This window comes from Magnolia sinica, chromosome 11 (genome assembly GCF_029962835.1).
Source record: "Magnolia sinica isolate HGM2019 chromosome 11, MsV1, whole genome shotgun sequence".
Taxonomy (NCBI): domain Eukaryota; kingdom Viridiplantae; phylum Streptophyta; class Magnoliopsida; order Magnoliales; family Magnoliaceae; genus Magnolia; species Magnolia sinica.
The window spans coordinates 82,077,842-82,103,178 of record NC_080583.1 but is presented as its reverse complement, the minus strand read 5'-3'; the positions used below and the strand labels follow the sequence as shown (position 1 = coordinate 82,103,178).

General features: G+C 38.4%; 1 protein-coding gene and 1 long non-coding RNA gene across 3 annotated transcripts in view; both read left to right on the top strand.

The window, feature by feature from the left end:
* The first annotated feature begins 557 nt into the window (after window positions 1-557).
* Window positions 558-25,337, top strand: part of LOC131219511 (uncharacterized) — a 50,648-nt gene continuing 25,868 nt past the window's right edge. The window contains exons 1-2 of the long non-coding RNA XR_009158229.1: window positions 558-648; window positions 3,924-3,964. This is a non-coding gene — a long non-coding RNA (uncharacterized LOC131219511). The remainder of the gene's footprint in view (window positions 649-3,923; window positions 3,965-25,337) is intronic.
* Window positions 11,267-25,337, top strand: part of LOC131219510 (disease resistance protein RPS5-like) — a 39,939-nt gene continuing 25,868 nt past the window's right edge. For both annotated transcript variants that reach the window (XM_058214682.1, XM_058214683.1), the window contains exons 1-2: window positions 11,267-11,367; window positions 18,222-18,266. The gene's annotated coding sequence lies outside the window, so the exon portion shown is untranslated. The remainder of the gene's footprint in view (window positions 11,368-18,221; window positions 18,267-25,337) is intronic.

The window sequence follows — 25,337 nt, the reverse complement described above, 5'->3', positions numbered from 1 at the left end:
GGGCTTAGAAAAATTAGGAGAATAACATAGTTAGGCAAAATTGAACACTTACTATTTTTAGCTGAAAACCATGAAGTCTAGTAGGAATTATGATCGTCTAGAAATAACAAGTTTACTATTTATAATAAGTCATGTTTTCAGAGAATTTGAGTCTAAAACTTCATCCTAAGTTTGAACCGATTATTTAAAGGATTGTAATTTTATTCTTATTATCAACCAATTTATTAGAAATTATTTCTATTTTACTCTCATATATTCATGAAAACTCTCTAAGGAGTAGTTATCCCTGAAGAAGATGGTGATCAACCTCGTCACATCCTTCCCTGCGTCATAATATTAGCCCAATGTTGCTTACATTAGAAATAAGACATTACAATTTTGTAAAATTTCTATACGGTGGGCCTAATTGTTTAATGGTATAGAGCATCCTAAGGATTGGATATTGTGATCGGGCGTAATAGATCAACTTAACAGCAGTGGTGAACTATCAAGGTATCGTATTCCCATAAAGAGATTCCAATGCACCTGTCTATCCACTTTCTTTCCACAGTCAGTCCATTGCCTTATCATCAACTGGAATTTGGTTTGAGCATACCCACCTTCGCTTGCTTGCGTCTTTGCTTGCTGCTGCGACCCCTTCAACCACAGGTTTGGATTTTTCGTTATTTTTATTATAACTGTTTTCATGTTTTGAGGTTTTGGGTTTGGTATGTTTGGTTACCTGCAATGAAGATAGTTGGGAGAGTTCTGTCAATCTACTCAGTCCATCTAAATGGCCATGTTGATGGATGAAAACCATCCGGAGAGATGATTCCATCCTTATAAGTTGGTGGTTTTTTTTTTTCTTTTTTTGAAATAAACGGTCAAAAATTGAATATTTGACTGAACAAGAGAAACTGATGGCTGGGATCACCCTGGGAGAGCACGATCTATGGGAAGCCTATATCCAACCCCTCCATTGGCACCGGGCAAAAGTGGGGTCCACATTGTCTATGTTTCACATCCAACCCCTCCATCAGATGCATCCTTTCTGGTTAACCCAGAGTCTGAAATTCAGGTCCATCCAAAACTCTGGTGGGCCATCAAACAGGGGACAAGGTTGACGTCCACTCTTGAATTTCACTGGGGCCATCTGAATCGCAGAACATCTTGATTCTTCTCAAGCCATGAAGAGTCTAGACGGCCTGGATTCCATATACGCAATAAGGTAGGCCTCCCAGGAAAATCAACGGTGGGCTCCACCTCTCATCTCATCCTCTGTGTTGTAGCCCACCTGGGTTTCTATGAGGGCTGATTTTTGTGTCATACGAGTGCCATGAGGCAGTGCCACTGATGGATGAGTATATCACGATGGGTAGTTGACGCAGGGAAGGGCGTGAGGAGATCAATCACCGTAGATAAAATCTTGAATCCACAATGTTATTTTCAAATCCATAAGATAAAAAGAAAATTTTAAAATTTTATCATTCACTGATCTCTAGACTTCATGATTACATCAAATATATATATAAGCAAAACCTTAATTAGGAATACTAATTCGACTAAAATAGAATTCACCTTAAATAGTAAATTTTACCAAAAACAAAAAGCCCTAAATTAATTATGTTGGATGATTCCTAACATGATTATGAGTAAATTTCTAAGAAGACTGCATATGCTAAAACTTAAAAATGAAGAAGATACATCAAAATTAAAAATTACTAAACATAGTAAGTTTTTCCCAAAATCACAATTTTAAACCAGTAGAAAGCATTTTCTTGCGAAATGGATCGATGCGACCCGCTATGGGGTTGGTTGACCCCAAATGTCCCCGTTACATAAAGATCGATATAAGTCGTGCATCCCGTAACGATACTCAAAGTAAAAGTTATGACTGATATACTGTTCACACTTCAAATGACAATTTCTCCCTATCAGGAATAAGTTTCTTTGAACCGGACACACTTGGAGACAAGTTATGTCATACCCTACGTAGTTATTGGCCCAAATTTGACAGACTACGTCCGCTTCCATTCAGACTTCTTTATGTCCAGATGTGCTAAGAATAAGTCTGTAGCCCACTCTACATCAGGCCTACATCTTCTTGGTATGGTACCATTGGAGTGCACCCCTTTTTAAATTGGAATAAGAGAGATTTTCATGGTTGCCCCCTTTTTTAAATGGAATAAGAGATAGATTTTGCTGGTTGTGATGAGATGTTCTACTCTTTTGCTGCATGTATCAAAGTGGATGGTTAAAACTATGATCTCTCCTAAGCACAGGTGTGTAGAAGGCGGTTCATGACCGTGCCATAGGTTTGTCATCATGGCAAGATAGGTACGAGATTGAATCCATCCACAAGAGAGGTACCACTATCTAGATGACCTGACCTAAGAGAGGTTGGTCCAATAGTCAGGTGGCCTTAGTTTACAAAATAAATATATGGTTAGCTGTCATTTACTATTCAATTAAACATGCGACTCGTGTTAATAAAGGCCTATATTGACTCAAATGTGTGCGGTTAAGATAGTGTGGGTATGTCAGAGTCGTACTCAACTCAAGTTTGATTGATGGCATGTTTGGTTCGATATAATTACTTGTATTTTTGCGTAATTTCTCTTGAATCAGCATTAAATGCGTACATAAAAAACATCACATGCGTTTGAAAGTGAAGAGTTGCCCTCGGTCAGATTTCATTATAATTCAAACCCAAAGCTTGGTGGGCCTCACCATGATGTGTTATATCCACTCCATCCATTCATTAGGAACAGATCATTTTAGGGCATGAGCCTAAAAATGAGGCAGATTCAAGGATCAAGTGGACCACACTCCATAAAATACTGGAGATTGAATGCTAACCATTTAAATATTCTTCCCATAGTGTGGTCCACTTGGGCTTTGGATTTGTCTCATTTTGGGAGGCATACCCTAGAATGATCCAGCCAAATGAATGGATGGCGTGGATAAAACATATGCATCATGGTGGGACCTGCAGAGTCAATCTCATTTTCCGTACCTAAAAGTTACTGTTGTGAATGTCATACAACGTCCCTTCACCACAGATTCCTATAGTATGTAATTAATGTTTTAAAAGTCTAAAATACACCATAATTCCTCCCAAATACATTCAACCAAACAGGCCCTGAACACTTGGACCCCAGGCGTCGAGATAGATTGATTAAGACAGGATCAGTGGGATTGGCAGCCTTCCTAGCCACCTATTGTTGCAAGTGATAGGGTAATTTAGAACGGACGGGGTTTGCTCTTTTAGACGTGAACTTTTTACCTTGCGCTGAGAACCTATCTTTCAACAGGGGTGGAGATCCAAGAAATCCTTTTTCTTCTTTTTTTTTTTCATCGAAAAGCTTGTGTTTTTATGTTTAATGAATATGAAAAGTTTATATATTTGTGAATGTTGGCTGATGTATTGACTGACTACAAAATTTATAATTATTTATATATAATTTTTTATAACACATGATTAAGCTGCTATAAAATGAGAACTTATTATGTATAATTTGTTTTTTCCAATATTTTGATTTTTACATATATGAACACGTGTCTTTTAATATCTCCTGAATTTTGATTGAAAAATTCCACCTTTTCCCCTTCATTTTCCTAATGTTTTTCTCAAATAATGATATTTTTTTCAATATCAGCGAAAACATTGGCAATACCAATACATATTTTTGTATCCCTAGCAGTCTTCGATATATGTAAAGATACTAATACCCTGAACACTGGTTGTAAACGAGATAATTATGAATAGGTGTTTAACATGAAAAATAAAAAAGAATCAACCGCCATTTCATCATGATTATTCAACATTTTCTCCACACAATAGCGTCTTACTTTCATTAATAAGACACAAGTCATATGTGACATTTCTCGTGTGACTACATCAGATTTCACCATTGCTAATCAATAGTCTCCATATCATGCAGTTGAGGACCCACGTGCCAAGTCGGTGCTGCAGGAAGTTGAGGTAAACCTTAAAACTAATTCACTTGAGCATGTTAAACATTTATGTATCACTGTATATTGACATGTTTCAGTTATATACTTACATGATTGATTATTCTTATAGAATTATGTAATTTTTGAAAGTCAGCCCAAAAGAGTAGGCCTGCAGAATTTGACGGTCTACATGATATGGGACATTTGTAAAAGTCGAAAATCGATGCACGTCCAGTGGTCTATTTAATCACTATGGGAGTAGAGTAGTCTGATCACCCCTCTGATTCTATGGTTAAGATGGCCCCAGATTATGATTTATGGCCTGAATCATACATGGGATGGGCCAAAAGGACATAGTGTGTATAATCTCTATTTTCTCTCTAAAATTCTCCAAACTTCATAATTCATTCCACGAGAGAATTCGTTCGATTTTATAGGAAAGCATTAGCGAGTTTGGATGAGGCTAGAGGTTATTCAGTCTCATCCAATTTCACCCTTATCCAATCTAAGTTCGAAGTTGAAATTAAAATTCAAATTTAAACCACCAAGGGAAAACATATATAGGGAAAGGAGGGAAACTCTCATAGGATCCACCCACTAGTGGTTGCTCACAAGTAGCCTCCACGGGCCCATGTTCAATATTTTTTGTGTTGGATGTTACTTCATAGTAGTTCATTTAGTTGAATTTTTTTTAGTGGTTGCTACCATGCAAATAATGAAGGAAATTAACTAAAACTTATTATCCTTGTGGGACAGTCTCCAAAAGAAAAAAGAGAAGAAGAAGAATAATAACAAAATCCTAACTTTCTCTAGTTACAAAATTTATAACATCCAATACTTCAGAAAATATTTCTAAAATTCTATGACTCACTACTCATAATTCAGCCGAGTCATTGGAAAACTCTCTTTTCAGGAAGACTTGTTGAACCCATTTAACATGACTTGTGGTTGCATGAGCCAAATCACATGCTTAGTCAAATTATATATTTTTTTTCTAAATAAAATGTTGTATGGGTTAGTCTAAGAGTTGATGTAGGGCATTATTGGTCGGATCAACAACTAATTGATCCTCGATAATTTCAAGGGTCGAGCAGCTAATCGATCCCCGATATTCTGGGTATCACTTGTGCTTTGCGGAAGAGTGATCCTTCATTATATTTAACATTATATCCAAGCAATTATAGAGCTAAGCTAAGCAATATAATATACTCTGGAATAAACACATACAAAATAAATAAATTGACTACGCATGCAAAGTGTACTTATCAAGAGTGTGAGTCCACAACTGGGGCCCAATATATAGTTTCAAAAAAAGTGTCATGGTCAAGATCTCTCAATGCCCAAAAGGTGTCTGCCACAAATCGTTGAGCAATGTGCCTGGTACATCGGCTCGTCCAATAGCTGGAAGAATGAGAACTTCTCTTCCTGATCCAGGTATACATCCTCTAATGCATCCGCCTCGGTGACCCCTGCATATATAATAGTGTCTGGTTGGTGTTTAAAAATATCGTCCTAAAGTAAGATAAGTGATCAACTCAGTAGTTCTATTAGTTCTAAGTTATGTATATTATCAACCCAATCAACGCAGGCAATGATGAATAAGAAATCAATCATTTCCTAAGTACTCTTGTTAAATGCACATATGAAGATAAGACATGATGCATGCTCTTTCCAAACAACACTCCCTTACAAGCGACTTCGACACCTATTTCGCATATGCCAACGCTTCCTCACAAGCGACACCACCACTCAATCGTAACACTCTATCTAATGCAATGCGGTGAATGCGTATGTTTGCCAAGTAGTTATTTATATTCATTCATCCAACATAATTAGGGAAGCTAGGGTACCCTTATTTTATCATGGTCTCAACTGGGTCACGAGGCTCGAGGTGGCCGTAGTAGCTCCTTACCTGTGTCCCTTGATCCGTAATCGAGTTCATCACCCAAAGACAACTCTTCAATTAATGTGGGGCTAACTGTAACGCCCCGGCTTTTCAAGACCCGAGTATACGACCCGTTTCCTAAAAACTCAAGTGTTAACCTTAAAAAAATGGTCAAATTCGAGTATATATATATTTTTTCAACTATCAGAGTTAGCAGATGAGCATAGAATGGACAAATCATACATAATGAAAAATTTCATTTACGTTTAGAATGTACAAGAGGTTGCCCATAATGACTTATATCAACTAATGTCTCGATATAACAAATACAAGAATTTACATGATTTAATATATGAAAAATGACAAAAGCATATAAATATAAGCCGCAAGACCGCGCAGCTTCTCTTAGTAATACGACCGCACATCTCTGGCATTTGTACCTAGTTCCTCATCAGTCTGAACCTGAAAATCACTTAAGCCACCTGTGCTACCTATATGATTATATATTTGATGGATGAGTGGCCAACTCAGTATGAATCAAAATCTTGACCACAATAGCATGGGACAATGGATCCGATCAACCATAGATCGGAATCTTGACAACAAAACCCATGTGACGACAAATCCAATTGATCATATATTGAAATCTTGACCACAATAGCACGAAACGATGGACTCGATTAGTCACAAATCGAAATCCTGACCACCATCCACGGACAGATCTGCATCATGAAAGTCGGAGTTGATTACAGCCAACCTTCTGGATCAACACAAAAATAATTAAGTCTGATTACCTTGTGAGATGATGGAACCGACCAACCATATCTAAATCAAACTATTGATCACGATCACTAATCAGACTTGCATTAAACGAACTATCCCGAGCATATCTCAGTCCCAATTGCAATAACCAAAATCCAAGCAATAAAATACAAAATCTTCAAAATACATAATCCATAGCTAAGTCATTCATCACAACCAACATGCGCACTAGCCCCAAGCATATTTTCAATAAAAAAAAATAACATACTTGAAGTCTCGTAGTCATTCCCCGTGGAGATGACCAGTAGTTGGACAAAGTCTAAAATCATCTTGCAATAAAACCCCCACGGATTTAGTATCACTCCCCAAGGTGGGGTGACTTTCAAAACCACAAAACATTTTCATAATAAAGTGTCAGACTTCCAATGTACTAAGACATCTTCCTATCTTCCACATCTATGGATGGAGGTTAGCGCAAAATCAAATAAAATCCAATATTCCATGATTTTCTCATCCATAATTTTGGAGAGCTCGCCGTAAGACTTGAGTAAAAATTTAAGACAAATCCAAGGATCAAGTGGACAACACTGAAAAAAGCAGTGGGGGATTGAACGTCTACCATTGAAACCCTCTTGGGTCGAATGCATTTTGATGTGATCTGCTGTGATGGACGAGTTCCATCCAACCTATCCATCAAGTATCAATTATATATCGAACACTCAAGTGGACCACATAATGGAGATTGAACGCTCACCATTAAAAACTTCTTTGGAGCTATATAAGTTTTGGTCAAGGTGTTATTTTTGTTTTCCTTTCGTTTTCCTTTCCTATGAGTGTATGCAACCTTATAAATACATTAGATGGCAAATAAACATCATGGTGGGCCCTAGGAAGGTTTCAACAGTGGGTGGGCTTTTCACCCCTGCTTCCTGGGGTGTGGTCCACTTGAGCCTGAGATCCACTTGCTTTTTAGGCTAATGCCTTAAAGCGATCTGGCAAACAGGATGGACAGCCTGGATTAAACACATATATCATGGTGGGCCCCCTGGAACCCCTGTCGGGGCTGAGTTACGCAATGCAATCCGCACGATCGTGACATTTATGTATGGATGCCGATTGAGTTGGTCCAGGGACTGTTGTTGTGATGGTTGTACCTTTTATTTTGATTTTTAAAGGAAGGGAGCCTTTCATTGGAACTTCTGCTACAGGAGCAAGGTGGGCCCCATCCTGATGTTTGTGGGAATCTATCCCGCCAATCATTTATCCAAATTATGTTAGTACACGGGCATAAAAATGATACAAATCCAAAACTCAAGTGGGCCACACAACAGGAAAAAGCTGGTAAGTAAATGCTTATCATTGAAGCCTTCGTGAATCCACTATGATATTTATATATATGCCATCTATACTGTTCATAGGGTCATTCCTATCTGTATGAACTGAAAGCATAAAAAGTAGCCTGATCTAAAACTTCTGTGACTCACGAATGTTTCAACAACAGGCGTTCCATCATCTGTCATGTGGCCCACTTGAGTTTTGGATTCGCATCATTTTTTTAGATAGTGTTCTAAAATGATCTGTAAAAACGGATGAATGTGGGGATTAATCTCGAACATAACGGTGGCCCCAACCTGCTTCCCTCGGCAGGAAGTTTTCCCAGTTATGATGCACGATGATCAAGAACGTGCATTCAATGCCCAATTCCCTACCCATGGAAACCGTGGAAGTGAATCCACACCATCCATCATGATAGTCATGTCCATGGCTGAAAATACTGTAGCCGATAATGCCATCCTCACATGTGGCCTTTAATCACCATGAAATGGATTTAACAAGAGAACTATGTTCGATCAACGTATAATCATTTATAGGAGGATCCATCCTATGGACCGCCGGTATCAGAAGCGGATTAGCTGGTGTAGCACACACCACCGACCTGGCCGGTGGGTTGACGTCACCAACTTCTGTGGGTGCCACCATGAGGTATGTGTTATATCCAAACCGTCCATCCATTTGGTGAGCTACTCTTAAGGCTAGTGAAAAAATAAGAAAGATACAAAGATCAAGTGGATCACACAGTAAAAAAAATGTTATGTCTTTACTCTAGGAATGTTTTAACGGTGAGAATTAGTCTCTACTTCTATTTTTGGTGTGGTCCATTTGAACTTTTGATGTTACTCAATTTTGGATTCATACTTTAAAATGATCCATCCAAATGGATGAACGGTGTGGATATAATAAATACATATTGCGGAGCTCATGTAACTTTGATCTCCATTGAACCGTTCTTACAACTCAGGAGAGGAGCGTCAGCGCTCTTCTTCGCACGATAGGTTCCCACAGCAGCCAGGTCGGTGGTGTGTGGTACACCAGCCATTCTGATTCCGCCGGTACCCAGCTCTCCAGCTGTCATGTATGAATTACTGTGGCCTCCGTCGTCATGGCTGCGTTTTTTATTTTAGTTCTTACTTCTCTGAATGAAAAAATTATGTAATGCATTTTTCTAATTCTTTCTTCTTACGAGAAAGGGAGCGGATTAGGTGATACTCGGGTAACACCTCAGCAGGTGTTATCTATATTATGGGGTCCACCTTGATGATGTGTACTTTATATGTCTCATTCATCTGTTTTTTTTTTTTTCGAGATAATTTTAGTAGGTGGTATAAAAACTAAAAAAAATAAAAATAGAAGCATATGATATCTAAGTGGACCACACCAAAGGAAACAATGGTTATTGAATGCACATGATTAAAAACTACCCAGTTGCACTGTAAGTAGATTCTTAATTTTTATTTTCCATCCAATCTGTTGATAAGGTCATACAGATCTGGATGAAGGGAAAATACAAAGATCAGATTGATACAAAAATTTTGTGGCCTATAAAAGTTTTTAATGGTCATTCACCACCTTTTCCAGTGGTGTGGTCCACTAAAGATTTAAATTTATTTAAATTTTTGGTACATTTTAAATGAGTTGAAAAGAATTAAATGAACGGCATGGATATACAATGCATTTATCAAAGTGGGCCCCACACAATAAGGTCAACACCCTCAAGGTGTCAGCCGGGTAACAGCTAATCCTCTCTGTGGACAAAATTACATAGAAATTGGTGGGAGGCGAACACTACGTCCGAAAATTAAAAATAAAGAATGGTGAGTGGAGTCTAAATTGATTGTTCCCCTCCTCCCCTTAAGTTGTGGTGTATGAAAAGAAAGTGGTGGGAGACAAACACACTAGCCAAAACAAAAATATAAAATGACCTCATGTAAGGGATGGAAAATGAGTGGAATCCAAGGTGATGGTTTCCTCCACCTCTTAAGTTGGTGCCTCATCCACCATGCACACATGACTAATATGTATTACCATCCAAGCTGCCGATCTCCTTTAATCAATCCCTCATTGTTATGCATGGCCACTCTGTTGATCTAGTTCTATGCTTCATTGTGGATATAGTGGGCTGGAAGTTTCTTACCATTGAACATTTAAACATTAAATTCAATTAGTCTAAATCCTCCAATTTATAGCAATTGATTGGATGTATAAGATCTTTCATCATTGGGATTTTCTAAATGTTATCAATGCATAATGTTCTCTAATGATTTAGATGAACTAAATCAGTAGATTCAAAAACAACACATATTGCAAGCAATCTGAGGGCTATTAGATGATCCATAAAGCCATGATGTAGCCCAATGAAAAATTACCTATAGCCCTAAATTGGTAAAATAAAAAGCTCTATGTGCTTCTATTAGAAAAGAAAGATCACAACAATTTTGCCCTTTGGATGGACTCGGTAGAACCTTTATTAGGGTCATGGCTCAGGACTTCCCAAGTGTAGACCATGCGACACTCATCTCCCAATCTTACCATGAAGCCAGCTCTTTCCCAAGTGCATACCTCACATATGATTTTTTTTTTTTATTTTTAAACATACAGACTGCATGCACAAAGTACCATAACTCACTAATACTTAAGAGAAACATAAGTATATGAGAAAATGTCTTCTAAAGAAAATGTCTTATATTTTACTAAATCTCCAAACCTAAACTACTCCTTGCTTAATTACAAATGAGGCGTTCGCCCCCTTGTATCAACCAAAGAATGCTCTAAAACCTCTACATGTATGATTAGAATTATGTCATATGACACTTATCCAACAACTAAAAACTCTCTAAAACCTTGCTAAATATATATCATACTTTTTTACAAAAGATTTCGCTAGAACTTTTAAATTCACTACACCATTCCATACTTATTATAGAATTCTCTACTAATCTTTTACACTCTTCTTCCCCATTCTTGAAATTTCCATACATTGGTGAGCATGGATTTGGCTGCCAATGACTTAGGCCCATTAGAATGATGGGTCCATGAAATAGGGCTCCCTAATATTACATTGTACATGAGCACTAAATGCCAGGAGGAGTGAAGAGGAGAAGAATGGGCTAAAGATTTAAAATGACAAATATACCCTCAGTTGAAAGTGCAAACATGTCTCATTTGCCTTTTAAAATTACTAGTTTACGCCGCTCCCTGTGACTAATTGAGGGGTAAAATTGGCCAAATGTTGGTACAGTAGAAATAAGACATCACATGAACTTAACAGCAGCGGTGAACTAACAAGAAAGAGATTCCAAGGCATCAATCTTTCTTTTCTTCTTCTTCTTCTTCTTTTTTTTTCCACACTCGAGCTGTTTGCACATCATCAACTGGCGTTTGGTTTGAGCATACCCACCTTCTCTTGCTTGCGTCTTTGCTTGCTGCTGTGACCCCTTCAACCACAGGTTTGGTTTATTTGGATTTTTCGATTATTTTTCTTATAACTGTTTTCATGTTTTGAGGTTTGGGGTTTGCTATGTTTGGTTACCTGAAATGACGGTAGTTAGGAGAGTTCTGTCAATCTACTCAGTCCATCTAAATGGCCATGTTGATTGATGTAAACCATCCGGAGAGATGGCTCCATCCTTATAAATTGGTGTTTTTTCAAATAAACGGTCAAAATTTGAATATTTTACCGAACAAGAGAAACTGATGGCTGGGATTACCCTGGAGAGCCCGATATATTGGAAGCCTACATACAACCCCTACATTGTCACCAGGCAAAAGTGGGGTCCACATTGTCTATGTTTGACATCCAACCCCTCCATCAGGACGGCGGATTGCGTACTACCCCCGCCCGTCCCTAGCTCCGAACGGGCAGTTCTGTGGGTGGGCCCACCATGATGTATCTGTACATCCAAACCGTCAGTCCCTTTTCTCAGATTATTTTAAACGACGAAAACAAAAATGAGGTAGATCCAACGATCAAATGGACCAATCCACAGATGACTCTTGCATTTAAATGCAACTGACATTTAATGCTTTGTGCATTTTAATGGAACCAAGCTTATTATTTGGTGTGGTCCACTTGAGCGTTGGATATGCCTCATTTTTGTGTTCATGCCTGAAAATAATATGTGAAAAGGGACTGACGGTTTGGATGTACAGAAACATCACGGTGGGCCCGCCCAAAGAACTGCCCATTCGGAGCTAGGGACGGGCAGGGGTAGTACGCAATCCGCGTCCCTCCATCAGATGCATCCTTTCTGGATAACCCAGGGTTTGAAATTCAACTCATCCAAAACTCTGGTAGGCCATCAAACGGGACAAGGTTGACTTCCACCCTTGATTTTCACTTGGCCCATCTGAATTGCAGAATACCTTGATTCTTCTCAAGACATGAAGAGTCTAGACGGCCTGGATTCGATATACGCAATATGGTAGGCCTCCCATGAAAATCAACGGTGGGCTCCCCCTCTCATCTTGTCCTCTGTGTTGTAGCCTACGGTTTTTATTAGGGCTGATTTTTGTGGCATACGAGTGCCATGAGTCAGTGCCACTGACGGATGAGTTGGATGTGATGAGTATATCACGTGGGTCCTTGATGCAGGGAAGGGCTTGAGGAGAACAATCACCCTAGACAAAACCTTGAATCCACGAGTTATTCTCAAATATGGGAAATTCAAAATTTTATCATTCAATAATCTTTAGGCTTCCTCATAACATCACTTATGAATAAAAAAGTAAAACTCTAATTAGGAATACTAATTTGATTAAAATAGAATTTACATGAAATAGTAAATTTTACCAAAAATAGAAAACCCTAAATTAATCATGTTGAATAATTCCTAACATTATTAAAATCAATTCCTAAGAAAACTAGGTTTGCTAAAACTTTAAAATGAAGAAGATACATCAAAATAAAAAAACTTACTAAATATAGTAAGTTTTTCCTAAAATCACAATTTCAAACCAGATGAAAGCATTTTCTTGCAAATGGATCGATTTGACCCGCTACGGGGTTTGTTGACCCCGGATAGCCCTCTACATAAAGATCGATAAGTCATGCATCCTGTAACGATACTCGAATTAAAAGTTATGACCGATTTAATGCTCACACTTCAAATGACAATTTCTCTCTATTCGGAATGAAATTCTTTGAACCGAACACGCTTGGAGCCGAGTTACGTCATGCCCTACATAGGTACTAGCCTAGATTTGACGGGACTACGTCCGCTTCCATTCAGGCTTCTTTATGTCCAGCTGTGCCAAGAATAAGTCTGCAGCTCACTCTACATCAGTCCTACATCTTCTTGGTATGGTACCATCGGAGTGCACCCCTTTTTTAAATGGAATAATAGAGATTTTCATGTTACTCCTTTTTTAAATGGAATAAGAAATGGATTTTTCTTGTCGTGATGAGATGTCCAACTCTTTTGCACCACGCATCAAAATTGATGGTTAAAATTGTGAGCTCTCCTATGCACAGGTGTGTAGAAGGCGGTTCATGAACGTGCCATGGGTTTGTCATCATGGCACGATAGGCTCGGGATCGAGTCCATCCACAAAATAGGTACCACTATCTAGATGACCTGGCCTAAGAGAGGTTGGTCCAATAGTCGGGTGGGCTTAGTTTACAAAATGAATATATGGTTAGATATTGTTCACTATTCATTCAAACATGAGGCCACACGTGTTAACGGTGGCCCATATTGAGTAAAATGTGTGCAGTTAAGATAGGGTGGGTGTGGCCAAGTCGTACTCAACTCAAGTTTGATTGAGGTCCTGTTTGGCTTGATGTAATTACACGTACTTTCATGTAATTTCTCTCAAATCAGTATTAAAATGCATACGTAAAAAAATAAAATAAAAAATAAAAAAAAACACCACATGCATTTGAAAGTGAAGACTTGCCCTCTATCATATTTCCTGATAATTCGAAGTCAAAGCTTGGTGGGTGTAACACCCCGGGTTTTCAGGGGCCGTGCAGGAACTCGGCTCCCGAATTCCCAAGTGTCACGGGTGTCCTAATGGGCTTCAGATTTTAATTACATTTGGATGATCTCAAAAACAATGGAGAGTTTAGTAAGGTATGAAGTATAAGTCATAAATCAGTATCAAGTGCCACTAATTATAAAAGTATCAAACTCACAAATCCAAAATCATCTAAATAGGGAACTAGGTCCGACCCATACATGACCCAAAGTGACTTGAGCCCTGGCCCATACCCCGCGGTAGCCCGAACTCTGACTAGAAGGATCCGTCGAATGTCTGGAAGCAGGGAAGCTCCTCTTCCCTATCCATGCTCACCTCGCTCGACTTGTCGAGCACCACCTCACCTGCATCTAGTAAAAGGGTCTGGTTGGTGTTTTAAAACACCGTCCCAAAGTGGGAGTGAGTAGCTAACTCAGTGGTTACTATTAGCCTTAATTACAACAAGCATCAATTATATGATGAATTTAATGAAAGGTATACATTCATAGATCTCTAACTAGTCTTGTTAATATATATGCATGTATTATGATATGATGCATGACCTCGCAACAACACTCCCTCGAGTGACTTCATCTCACGGTCGCGCATGACCAACACTCTCTTATTACGACCTCAACTACCGAGTCGTCAAATGCTAGCTAATGCAATGCATGAATAATGTTAGCCGAGTATTTAATTAATTCCGTTTATCTAGTAGATTGGGAAAACTGGTACACCTCACGTATCATTGCCCTCAACTGGTTGCAAGGCCAAGGCCCCTCAACGCTTAAGGCCAGGACCCCGCGATCCTTGATCCCATCGGGTTCCCCATCCCCGATTTCAAGCAAATAGGGAGTGCTGAGAAGAGGGATCGCTCGCGGTTACTACGGGGAGGCTCGTCACCCCAGCATAGGCCGACAGTTCGGACACAATGTCCCGTTCCACTATGCCCGGCTCTCGAGTTAGTGGATCGGTTTCAAATAGTTATCAATAGGCTTCAGTGGTTGAAGAGTGTTCCATGTTCTATACAGGTGTGAGCAGACATAGTTAACGAACATAGTTGGTCAGTAAGTGAATTAGATCGTGCGAGTTTAGGCGAGTACGTGACGGACGATATCGAGTACAAGCAACCCATGTAGTCCAACTACTATCGGCCATTCACATCCACCCAAACCCGCTGGTTTAGCCGCATGATGGTCCTATCAACGGGACCACCTTCTCCCACTTCAGTTCCCTGACTAGCCCAGGGGTTTATGACCTTCAATAATATTCCAATAATTCCGGATTTGCCTTCTAACACTAGTAAAGTCATGCAGTCATACATCAAATATAAAAATTCAGATTTTCTACAATGTAACTATTAACAAAAAATATGAAATTTATGTGTGTGCATGTTGAGTGGGGTTACCGAAGAGATCAAGAGCTATACATCATTCATAGTACAAACATATAACAAGGATTATTGCTAGCACAAACATACAACAAGGATTTTATGCAATCATACATGCCACAAGGAAAGTTATACTAGAATCACATATGAGATGAGCATGTCACTCCAAATAAAGCCCAATCATGTTGAAGAACCAATAACTAGTACTAAACCATTTCATGGGATTTAGGGGGACCTATCATGTAAGGTCTTGGCTAGGTTCTCTCTAGATTACTCAAGCACATCATCCTAACATTCATAATCATTAAACTCATAGTAGAATTGGTGCTAGGCCACTTAAGGATAATAGTCTGCACCTTGTGATGAACCGCTCGATCCACGGCGCCCGTAGGGTTATGGTGTTAGGAAATCATTGTTGAAATGCCTAAATAGGCATACAAGCTTGTAAGAATTGGAAAGAATTTAACCGAAGACCTAAACCTACAAATATAACTCTATACTTACCTTCAATTGTCGCCGAATCGACACCAATGAAGGACGATGTTGCTATATAGGAGATGAGAGGGTGAAGGTGCACAAACCCTCATGCTTCCAAGCTCTCCCTCTCTCTTTCTCCTTTTTCTATCTTTCTTCCTTTCTTTCTTTTAGGGCAAATTCGTATGGGGAGAGGGGGTGCCCAAATGAGGCCCTTTTATAATGCCAGATTTGGTGTAAATGGCCCCAAGGGTTGGGTTTTTAATATACTAGCCCTATGGGAGGGTCTTTCTATCCTCTAGGGCCCACTATGGGGCGTACATATTGATATACACCGTCGGATAGTTAGCCCTAACGATGATATACGTATGGATATGATCGGTCCGCCATTTGGATGCGCCGATTGACAGATATGATTAGAAGTCTGTTCAACGGTCACCGATAGTTGATCGGGGCCCTGGCTATATGAATATGAGTAGGAAAATATCCTTACTCCACGTGTGAAGTTTGGTCGTAAACCGACGGTCCGAAATCCTCAACTTTGCATAAGAGTGGACGACCCAATTCACTTAAGTTTCAGCTTCTTCCTTTAGGCTATTTACACTTCTTATGCACTCATCTTTTGGCTCAAGTTGAGCGGTTCTGGACAATACCCAGGTCCAACTCCCGCGATGGACGTCAAGCCCAGTAAGATGGACATTATTCTATAATTTTAGAACTAGTAGCTCACTAACGAGCGATCTAGAGCTTGTTCGGAAAATCGGGACATTTCTTGAATAAATTAGGTATTGAAATTTCTCGTGGGAAATGATTTGGGTTTGGATTAACTATGTTCATAGTATGACCTATTTATAAGTAGTGAAAGTGGAGATTTGGTCATGTTTACTATAAATCGTCGGTTTTAGGCTAAAAGAGTAACAGGGTTGATTTCGTTTATTAGTCAAGATCCGGGCCTTATCTGACTCAGCTTCGGTTAGATCTTTAACTTAGTTATGATTGTCTTGATTAGTTAGCGATGGGTCGGTTAGATTTGGGTCCTATGTGAGTAAATCATGGAGCTAAACTTGATGTTCAAGTGATCGGGTGATTCGTTGGCTTCCTACGATTGATTAATCGGACTTATGCAGTTCTTTACTGGTACCACCCGTGTATAAACTAACATTGAGTACTAATAGTCAGTAAGTGATATTATAAATTAATTACAAAAAAAAAATTTCAAGGATTTTTTGGAAATCCAAAACAGTGAAAATCCAAGACGTTACAGTGGGCCTCCCTATTATATATATGTTATATCCACCTTACTTATATTTTTTTTTATTTTAAATGTGTTATATCCACTCCATCCATTCATTAGTATAGATCATTTTAGGGCATGGGCCCAAAAATGAGGCAGATTCAAAGATCAATTGGACCACACTACATAAAGTACTAGAGATTGAACGCTAACCATTTAAATATTCTTCCCATAGTGTGGTCCACTTGGGGTCTAGATCTATCTCATTTTGGGAGGCATACCCTAGAATGATCCAGCCAAATGAATGGACGACGTGGATAAAACATATGCATCATGGTGGGACCCATAGCGTCCATCTCCTTTTCTGCACCTAAAAGTTGTTGTTGTCAATGTCATACAACATCCCTTCGACCACATATTCCTATGGTATGTAATTAATGCTTAAAAAGTATAAAATAAACTGTAATTCCTTCGAAATACATTCAACCAAACAAACCATGTACACTTTGGACCCCAGGTGTTGAGATAAACTGATTAAGACTGGATCCATGACATCAGCTGCCTTCCAAGCCACCTATTGTTGTGAGTGATCGATTGATTTAGAACGGGCGGGGTTTGTTCTTTTAGATGGGAACTTTTTACCTTGACTTAAGGACTTTGGAAATCCAAGAAATCCTTTTTCTCTTTTTCTGCACCTAAAAGTTGTTGTTGTCAATGTGTTCTTATGTTTAGTGAATGTGCAAATTTTATATATTAATCAATGTTGACCGATCTATTAATTGACTACAAAATTTATAATAATCTATATATTGATTTTTTATATATATAACACATGGTTAAACCCCTATAAAATGAAAATCTATTATTTATAATTGTTTTTTTTTTTAAAAAAAACCAATATTTTGATTTTTACATATGTGAACATGTGTCTTTTAATATCTACTGAATTTTGATTAAAAACTTCCACCTTTTCCCAACATTTCCCTAATGTTTTTCTCAAATAATGATGTTTTTTCGAATATCAATGATAACATTGGCAATACCAATACATATTCTTGTAATAATTATGAATAGGTGTTTAACATGAAAAATTAAAAAGAATCAACCACCATTTCATCATGATTATTCAACATTTGCTCCACATGGTAGCGCCTCACTCTCATCAATAAGACACAAGTCATGTGACATTTCTTGTGTGACTATATTAGATTTCACCATTGCTAATCAATAGTCTCCATATCATGCAGTCAAGGACCCACGTGCCTGCCAGTGCGGTGCTACAGGAAGTTGAGGTAAACCTTAAAACTAATTCACTTGAGCATGTTCAACATTTAGGTATCACTGTATATTGACATGTTTCAGTTATATACTTATATGACAAGTTGATTATTCTTATACTATTATGTAATTTTTGAAAGTCGGCCCAAAAGAGCGGGTCTATAGAATTCGATGGTCTACATGTTATGGGACATTTGCAAAAGTCGAAAATTGATGCACGTCCAGTGGTCTATCTAATCACTATGGGAGTAGAGTGGTCTGATCACCTCTTTGATTCTAAGGTTAAGATGGCCCCAGATTATTATTTAATGCTTGGATCATACAAGGGATGGGCCAAAAGGACATAGTGTGTATAATCTCTATTTTCTCTCTAAAATTCTCGAAACTTCATAATACATTTCACCAGAGAATTTGTTCCATTTTACAGGGAAGAGTTGAGGAGTTTGAATGAGGCTGAAGGTTATTCAGTTTCATCCAATTTCACCCTTATCCAATCTAAGTTCGAAGTTGAAATTAAAATTCAACTTTAAACCACTAAGGGAAAACATGGATGGGGAAAGGAGGAAAACTCTCCTACGATCCACCCACTAGTGGTTGCTCACAAGTAGCCTTCACGGGCCCATGTCCAATAATTTTTTGTGTTAGATGTTACTTCGTAGTAGTTCATTCAGTTGAAATTTTTTTGAGTGGTTGATACCATCCAAACAATGAAGGACATTAACCAAAACTTATTATCCTTGTAGGACAGTCTCCAAAAAAAAAAAAAAAAAAGAACAGAAAAAATCCTAACTTTCTCTTTTAGTCTAGTAATTGGAAAACTCTCTTTTTAAGAAGACCTGTTAAACCCATTCAACATAACTTGTGGTTACATGAGCCAAATAACTTAGTCAATTTATTTTTTTTCTAAATAAAATGTTGTGCGGGATGCCATAGATTTTTCCAGTCGGAGAGTTGATGTAGGGCACCGTCGGTCGGATAGACAATCCGTTGGTCCAACTCACAGAGTGTAATGCCCTGAATTTAAGGGGTCAAGCACTTAATCGATCCCCGATATTCCGGGTGCCACTTATCTTTGTGGAAGTGTGATCCTTTGTTATGTTTAGCATTATATCCAAGCAATCATAGAGCTAAGTTAAGCAATGCAATATACTTTGGAATAAAGACATAAAATAAATAAATTGACTGCGCATGAAAAGTGTGCTTATCCAGAGTATAAGTCCACAGTGGTGACCCAATATATGAAATTGTGCCTATGGTGTAATGGGATTACCACGGCTACGTATGCAAAAGCTTGGCGGAGCTAAGGAATGAAGGTTATGTCCTAGAGAGGGATGATTAGAATCTATTTAAAGCGTATACTCTTTTAAATTCTAATTGCCTAACTTAAAATAATTTTTAATTAAACTAAGCAATGCAATTTAACTCTAAGGCTTCCAAGCCAATAGAAGGTCCACTCACATAGACTACAAATGATTTACAAATAAGCAACTAGTATATATCAAAATAGTGTATATGTGTGTGTGGGATGTGCTAACTATTAACACTAAGCATTTATCTAATCATGCATACATGTAACACCCCAGATTTTTTTACCAGTTGGGAATTGGACGTCCCTGAGCAATACATTTGATTTATGGACTTAAGTTTTTATTCGTGTGTGTATTCGCATGTGTTTGGGACCAAAAGGATTGACCTTGGATCCACAAAAACCGTCCGACTGAGTGAAATTTGAGAATTTTGAAGAATATGGACAAAAAGGTTCAGTTCCACCAAGTGAAACTCGGTTGCACTGAGTAAACTGCGGCATTTGGGACAGCCCTGCTCGGTTGCACTGAGTAAACCTCAAGCAACCTAGCAAATCTGACCAGCAGGACTCGGTTGCACCGAGTAACTCTGTTTAGCAATTTTCTGCATGTTCAGATTTTGACAGTTTCAATATACTGACTTCAAAAAGTCATATCTATTTTTTTACAGCTCCGATTGAGGTGATTCAAAAACTAGATTGAATCTTGAGGAGTCTCTTTTCATAGAAGAATAAATAAAATAATAATAATAATTAAAGGATGTTAATTTTAGGACTTTTTAGAAACTATACCAAAACCATTAGTTTCAGGCAGCTGGTACTTCCAGAATTTTTAGAATTTTTTTATAACTCAAAATGTAATTAATTTTGGTATAGATAAAGTATACTTGATAATGAACTACTAAAAAATAATAAAAATAATCTAATAATTAAAAGTATAAAATTATTATATGAAATAGACCTATTAAAACTAAAAAATTTTGCAACTACACGTTGCCGATGAACAGCGCATATCTTTTTCATCTTAGAGTTTTTGTCTTTGATGTCTCCTTAGTAATTGCTTCTAATCATATTAGAAATCATCCTATGTAATTAAATTAATATTTTCTATTTTTTGGTATATTTTACTAATTCTGAGAGCTTCGAGTATAGTTGAATTATGGTCCTTGATTAGGGTGATTAGAGCTGAATTACCATTTTCACTAATTATAAATAAGCCAAACTATGAATTTAACTAATCTAAATCCCAATCATCATGCATGAGAAATCTCGCTGCCCAATCCATCCTAAAAATGCCCTGATTATCCGAATAAGCACTAAACCGCTCATTAATAGGCCACTAGACTCGAAACTATAGAATAATGATCGTCTTACCAGGCTTGACATCCATCGCAGATGTCGAGCCGGGATAATGTCTAGAATCATTCAACTTGGACCGAAAGCCGAATGTATGGGATGTGTAAAATGTCCTAGGCAGAAGTCTGAAATTTAAGTGAATTGGCTCTCTGCTCTTTTGCGAAGTTGCGACTTTCTGACCGTTAGGTTTCAACCAAACTTGATGTGTGAGTTAAGAATATTTTCCCACACATATCCGTATAGCTGCGGCCCCGATTGATCATTGATGACCGTCTATCGCTAGTGGGGCCCCCATGGCTAATCGAAGCATCCAATTGCTGTCCAGTTATGTTGAAATGTAGATCCCATAGTGGGGCACCTACCCCATGGTGTAGATAAGCTAGTGGGCCCTCGGAAGGACTCTGTAAATAAAAAATAGCCCCCTTCAGGGTTAGTATATGAATAAAGGGCCATTGGGGCCATTTTCATCAATTTTAGTTCTATAAAAGAACCTCATTTGCACACCCCCTTCTCCCATACAATTTTTTTCAAAGGTAAGGAGAGAAAGAGGAGGAGAAGAAGAGAGGAATGAGAGAGATGGTGGGGCCTAGTGCTGAATCGCACCGTCCAATCCCGTGCTCGCCGAATCTTAGAATATCTTGTCTCTATGCCCGGTCTCATGTCTTCCACAAATGAAATCCAAATATTTCAGGTTGGATTCTCTACTTCCTTGCTAGGTAAGAGGTTTCCTACATGTCTTTCCATCAATTTCTTTCATTTTTTACATTTTAAGCCAGTAAGATTATAAATCCCCCTTTTGTTTTCTTCGATTCTTTCAAACCCTAATGTTAGGGTTATATATGTTAGGGTTTTAAATCATAATTATCGATTGGATTGGTCCATACTCTTGTGGGAGCCGTAATCGAGCTCAACACCGTTAGGATTTTGGTCGTGCTCCGATTTCGAGTCCCGATTCAGCAAATTGAGTTGTTGGATCAATCAAATTGAGTTAATTAAGACATAATTCGTTATTTAATATTTAATTATGACTAAATTCATGTCATTAACGATAGTTATATACTTTAATTTAGATTTGGAGCTGTTTTCCCAAATTCCTGACGCTAGGGCCACATCCGAGTTTAGGATTTTGACTTTAAGGTGAAAATTTACCCCCAAGCTTCTACTTGGTATTTTAGAATAATTAAATACATTTATTTTCTATTTAATTGATAACATGCTCGATGAAATGCATGGATGACATGATACTCTTAATATTATAAAAATTCTTGGATGTTAAATGCTTAGAAATACTAGGATGATTTAATTATGCTATTGTGGTGGATCAAGCTTTGTAAATTATCTAAATATGTGAATGACCTGCTTTAGGGAGGCTATCCCCGGCTTATACTGTCGACCGAAGTTGAATAAGGACGATCGACAGTAGTTGGAGCTAAGTGGGATGCTTTGCACCTAATGACGGTTTGCCCTGGGTCCTCCATAGTCGATCGCATCAGATACCAGGCGGGCCCCAAATCATAGATTTATGGGCTGATCTGTCCGTTGGGCCACTTCCAGAGGGATCCAATGGCTGAAATTTGACGTGTACGGTTAGTTTTTGGTCCTCGAGCCATGTATAAAGTTTCGAGCCAAACAGATGATGGAAATCCAGTGATCTTGCATTCTGGCTGACTTTCAGGCCGCTTGAGCTTCAGTTTCTCAATTTTCACGGATCCCTAGCGTGTAATTCTGTCGATCTTAGTCCCCTGGAGTCCGTCCCTTGCCTTTAGTGTCATCAGAGCGTTAAATCCATGCTTTAAGCTTCCTTTTCAGTCCATGCTCGTAAATACACTCTACATCACAAACATGATTAAAGCGGGCCATTAAACGGTATCATATTCGTAAATCCAAGCAATAACTGGGGTCTAATATGCAATATTTAACCCTCAACATAACCCCCAACTAGCATTTTGCTAGTCCCGAGCAAAATATGCGAAAAATAAGTTGAGAATTACAGGACAATTTCTATAAACTCGAGTGATTTTTGAAAAACAATCCAGATACGAGAATTCTAAAATTCATGAATGTTGGGTTTTCTTTCTCCTGGAATCAAGCACACGGTGAACTTCATAATCAAGTTCAAAGTATTAATCTATCAATTAGAAAAGTTCTAAACATCGAGTTCCGTGTGTGTACGGTGTAATCTCGGCTTATCATCATTAAAAGATCCAATCGTCAATTTCATGATAACATTGATAATCAAAACGGGTATTTAGGACAACCAAAACTTGCCTCACAGATCATCCTTTCTTCATTCTACCAACTTTTGATTTTTTTTTTTCATTAAAAATAACGCCAAGGAGGGGAATCAAATCTTCACCTTTAGGGAGCAAACCTATGGTGAAGACTAGTTACCCAACCCTTTCCGAATGTCAATCATGAGTAATCGAACCTTCACCTATAGGGAGCAAACCTATGGTGAAGTCCATTCGCCCAATTTTTTTAAAGGCAGGCTGGTTCCTTTCATACTTAGTGATTACCAAGTTAACCCTTCAATATCGACTAAAACCTTAATGTGTAAGCTGGATGTGACATGTGAAATCATGACTCAATCATTATTTACAACTTCTAATCCTGGATTATCCATTCAAACTGAAATATGAAATCTAATAGATAACTGAATCTAAGAGTCATAAATCCAACATTACTTATCTTGTAATTCTAAATCCAAGATGGCCGTCAAAATCACTTCAAATTCATACGAAATTCCAGAAAAATTTAAAAATTTTCACAATTTCTGCTCAAGACCAAGAAAACACTGATTAGGTAGCCTAATCTCCCACCCCCAACTAAAAATCTACATTGTCCTCAATGTAAAAGAAATAAGCATGTAATGCACATAGGACAACGAAAATATAAGAGGAGTGATGGAAAGATAATACCTGGACGAAAGAATCAAGAGGCGTTCCAAAGATATCTATGAAAGAGCGGGTCAACAAAAGAGAGAAATCAATAGAAGTAAAATAAAAATAAAAAAAATAAAATCCTACCTACACCACTTTTGCAGGTACTCTCGATTGCATTTAGCGTATGCAACAAGCCTTTAAACCCCTAGGTTGCCCCTAGTGGACGAGTTGTAGTCTCGTGAGGGTTTGCAGTAATGTTACCCACAAACATTGAACCAACTAACTAGGAAAATGAAATGAAATGAAAAGATGGGTTGCCTCCCAGGAGCGCTAAGTTTACCATCTTCAGCCAGACAAATAAAGCAAACCCTAGTCCTATTAAAGCGATAAACCTACCTATACCTCCATCAGACTAGGAGATCAATCCTGGTAAACAGGAGCAGTTAGAGGCATGGACATATCCTCTGAATCAAATTTCTCGACAAATGGTTTTAATCGATGTCCATTTACTTTAAACTCCTTACCATTGTAGAGGTCTCTTATCTCAACGGCCCCATGAGGATACGCAGTGACCACAATATAAGGGCCAGTCCAACGAGATCGAAGCTTACCTGGAAAGAGATATAATCGAGAATTATATAAAAGGACTTTCTGACCAGGTGTGAATGATTTTCGTAGAATACGTTAGTCATGAAATGCCTTCATTCTGTCCTTATAAATTCTTGAGTTCTCATATGCATCGTTCCGGATTTCTTCGAGTTCATTCAACTGAAGTTTGCGTAGCGAGCCAGCGTTATCCAGATTGAAATTCAATTTTTTTATTGCCCAGTAGGCTCTATGTTCCAACTCCACAGGCAAGTGGCAAGCCTTCCCATAGACAAGTCTAAAGGGAGACATTCCAATAGGGGTTTTAAACGCAGTACGGTAAGCCCATAAGGCATCAGTCAATCGAATTGACCAATCCTTATGGTCAGGGTTAACCGTTTTTTTCAAAATGTGTTTGATCTCCCTATTAAAAATCTCAACTTGCTCACTTGTTTGTGGGTGATATGGGGTGTTCGCCTTATGAGAGATATCATATTTCTTCATTAAACTCTCGAATGGCCTATTACAAAAGTGTGAGCCCCCATCACTAATGATAGCTCGAGGCGTTCCGAATCGGGAAAGGATGTTCTCTTTTAGAAATTTAATGACCGTGCGATGGTCATTATTCCGACACGGAATCGCTTCAACCCATTTAGTGACATAGTCTACAGCGAGCAAAATATATAAATTTTCAAAAGATTGGGGGAATGGTCCCATGAAATCAATGCCCCAGCAATCAAATGCCTCGATGATAAGAATGGGATTCAAGGGCATCATATTTCGACGGGACAACGCTCCCAATTTCTGACAACGCTCACAAGCTTTGCAAAACTCATGAGTGTCCCTGAACATAGTGGGCCAGTAAAAGCCACACTGCAAAATCTTGGCCATGGTCTTTTTAGCAGAAAAGTGACCACCACAGGCCTGTGAGTGACAAAAGGAGATGACACTCTGATGTT